This window comes from Anabas testudineus, chromosome 19 (genome assembly GCF_900324465.2).
Source record: "Anabas testudineus chromosome 19, fAnaTes1.2, whole genome shotgun sequence".
Classification (NCBI taxonomy): Eukaryota; Metazoa; Chordata; class Actinopteri; order Anabantiformes; family Anabantidae; genus Anabas; species Anabas testudineus.
In genome coordinates this window covers 13901166-13905032 of record NC_046628.1, presented here as the reverse complement: position 1 = coordinate 13905032, position 3867 = coordinate 13901166, and positions in this window count along the sequence as shown.

Sequence of the window (3867 nt, the reverse complement as noted above, 5' to 3'; positions counted from 1 at the left end):
CCTTTGACTGGAGACTCGTCAGAGCCACCGATGACAACGATGACATTGGGTAAGAGCTGGGACCAGCTGAGCATGACTTAAATCTAATTTTGTGCCAGTTGCTGTGAAAGTCATAGAGCCCAAATCATTCTGTCCAGTGGTCAAAAAAGAAACAAGGGAAATATCACAGCACAGCGGACTACATCGAAGAATCAACAATATTTCTTACTGTGTTCCAATAAACTTGAGAAATAAAGACATAAGGAGATTGTCCAGAGGCACATACAGGGGTGCTAGACATGCAGGGGCACAGAGAAGTATTTTATTGAAGTGATTCTACTTCATGAAGACCCTTTAAAGTTCGCTTTTACAGCAGGTTCGGGTATAAGCTGCACCAAAAAAAGCCCTTTGAATTCACACTTCGGTCTGCCAGCATATGAATTATACACATACACAGTATCCCAGCTGCATAAAAACAAATCAACACTTGTCAGCCTGGTCTTTCGCCAGCTGTGAACCATGTTTGTAATTAACAGTGAATTATATATCTGAGTAGCATTAAGTGAGATTTAAATCATAATTTTAAAGATTACAGTTTAAAGTGACATTCACATTTTTATGCAATTATGGTCTACTGAAGTAACATTCAATCACCGTGTCACAGAAGTCACAACATTGTTAAAGTGTAATCATCCTGTGTTTGCTACTTTTCATGTCAGAAAGGTAAAATATAAAATAAAAATGTCATTGAATAAGACCTTGACAGTAAAGAATTGGCCTTCTAGCATAAATGTTGAACCTCCTGCAAGTTCATAATGGAGATTAAAGCCAAAACTAGCATTGAAATGTCTTTTCTAAAAGCCTCCCACCTTTACTCCCTTTGAGATGGTTCTTTCAGACGACGTTAAAGGCCACTGAGATTCCCAAGAAAATTATCTGAATGTGGTTCAGAGACACACATAGACATACACTCCTCTGCTTAAAAAAAGGTTGGGGGGGGGTGGTGGTTTTATATAACCTCTTTTATCTAACCTTCCATCTCTCCAATGCTCCCTGAACTATTCTGTCTGCATCAGCGTGGAGTGCAGGTAGAGTGGAAACTTGGCCTGTGTCCCAATTCTGTACAAGATACCACATTAAAACTATAGGTAAAATACCAATATTAAGGGTATAGTGCTGTTCTATTCACTATAAGAACTGAATATATCACTCTGTAACACCTCTGACCAATCAGAGAGGACAGGGTGTCTCTGTAATCTAGTAAAACCATCTAATGAAGAACTCAGTTTTTAAAACAAGTGGGTCCTTCTGCTATCTTCAGGTCCACACTATATTTGTTGATATATATTTTTTATACTATTCATACTGAGCTTTTTAGGTACAAATATTTGACAAACCCCATCATGCTTGCTACCCTGGCACCACCACATACACACATAGAAAACACACAGAAAATTACTTATTTAATTAGAATACAGCTAGAAAATATAATAACACACACATCAGTGTGTAGCACTGAAGTTTCAAAAGGAAGAATTATACTATTAGAAATAAACTCACCCACATTTCACCACAAATGGGCAATACTAGTGTGGGGGTTGGAGAAAGATTTTAAAGGAAAGAAAATTAAAAAAATAAATAATTAAGATATAAATAAACATTGCCATCTCTCATGGAAAATCAAGTGTTTTTTATAGGTTGAACATCACAGTGGATGAATTGAACCTCACTTATAGAATACGTACATATACATGACATCCTCCACTGGCCATGAGAGCACTGTTAATAAACGCCGTAGGGAGAATATTTCTATGCATATTAAAAGGTGTGCAGTGGGGTCGCTCAGGATCACAGTGTAGAACAATATTTCAGTGAGCAGCCTGCATGAAGCCTTACTTTTGTTGCCAATTATTTGCTTATTAATTTTTAACTTCATCTCAACAGCTCAATAAATAAACAAATGCATTTAATGAAACAAATTGGTTCCATTCCAAAATAATTGTTAATAAATCATTCAAAGCATGTGTATAGATTATAAACGCTTCACCCCTGATTTCCATTAAAAAGGCAGGACTGAATTCTTAACAATTGCTTGGGGCCCCAAAAGGCATCTGCTAATCAATATGTAGGACTGGATTGTTTGGGCCCTTGAGGAAACGCAGAAACTTTGTAGATAAAGTTGAGGTGAATAAAAGATTTCTGGCCTAAAAATATTAACACAGAGAAACGATTGATTTGTTGTATCCAAGCTAGAACACCTAAGTGGTATCTTTGAGGTGCTTTGTAGAAGCCGAGCACAATGAAAGATGAATTATTTGATGTTCAAGTGGTGAAGGTGGCAACGGGGAAATTAGCTCTGATTATGAAGGTCATAGTATAAACCCCTCAGAATCTTCACTTCAGTATCTGAGGCAATCAAATGGCTGAACTGAAGCCACGGACAGTGGAGATTACTGCAATGTACGCCTATTAGATACATGCAACACATGCAATAACAAGGGATGTTATTTGGCCTTTGAAAAACACATCATTATTAGCGTGACAGTCTCTGAGGTTTCAAACCCAGCAGTCATTTGTTATCAATTACTAAAGTCACTTCCATTGTTGTGATGAGGCATTCTTTCATATCCTTCCAGAGCCTTTTATGGTTCAACATTAATCAGCATGTAGTTCCACCGTGATGGGCACTTGTCATTAGCTGTCACGATTTAATACAAATGGTTCTTGGCTGTATTGTGTCATGCCTATGACAGCCCTCTGAGGTGCTTGGTGATGGAGCCTTAGTGAGGTGTCACGATGTTCCTCTCAATGACCTAAAAGGTAACACATACTCACCATCACTGCAGCACATGACACATTACAGACTGTGACAGGGCTCTTAGTTATCTGAGACTCAAATGGCCCCATAAATGTCTTTAGGTTTTAGAAGTATGTGAGTGTCTGGATCCAGATTTCTTTTGTCAAGAACCTGATTCGACAGAGTGATACTGTGAAGAAGTTTCATTCTCATTAAGCCACTGAAAAAAGCAGCTACATAGGTTGTATAGTACCTTCAACGTCTACAATCCATCATTAACACAGCTGGAAAAATCTAGTCAAGGACATCAGAAGAAACTAGTCATGCGTAATTTAGATGAAAGCAATCTGAGCAAAAGAGTTAATATCATATCTTGTCACTCAAAAAAGCAACATGAAAAGGGTGATGTTAGATGGAAGAGGTAGATTCACTCTGTTACTGATATCAGTTTCCATGTTTTTATGCCCAATAACGACATTCTACATCCAATCATGAATTTTTTTTCATTGGCTCATTGTTATAGATTTAATAAATAGGTTGAAGCCTCTTAAATCATCATAGTTATAGTCTGGTGAATTAGTGCATCACAATTCTGCTAAATGATTTGATCGAGGCCTTCCATGGTTCCTACTCACCTTTCCTCTTAGTGATTACATATATTTTGGACAAAAATAAGGGCTAAAAATAAAGATCTAAAAACAAGCATCTCTAAACAGTATGTGTGGCAGTCATTTTTCTCCAGTGCCAATTGAATTCTAACACAGGCACACCTACTTAATGAGGTACTGATTAGGTGATCTCCTGAGCCAAGTGAGGAAAAGTAAAAACAAACAAACAACAACCAAATGTGATGTGGCTGACACTACACTCTTGCAATGGGGCCAATTGGATGATTAAAGTGTAAGTAGTGACTCTAAAGTCATTTTAAAAACATAACTATTGACCATAACAAAAGAGATAAAAAGAAAAGTTTTGAGTGAGGAAAAATAAGGATTAAATTCTGGCTTTACTTGCAGAGGAATACAGTGGATGTCAGGTTGCTCCCATTCTTAAAATGTCAAAGACAACAGTTCATAAGGACAAGGTCACAC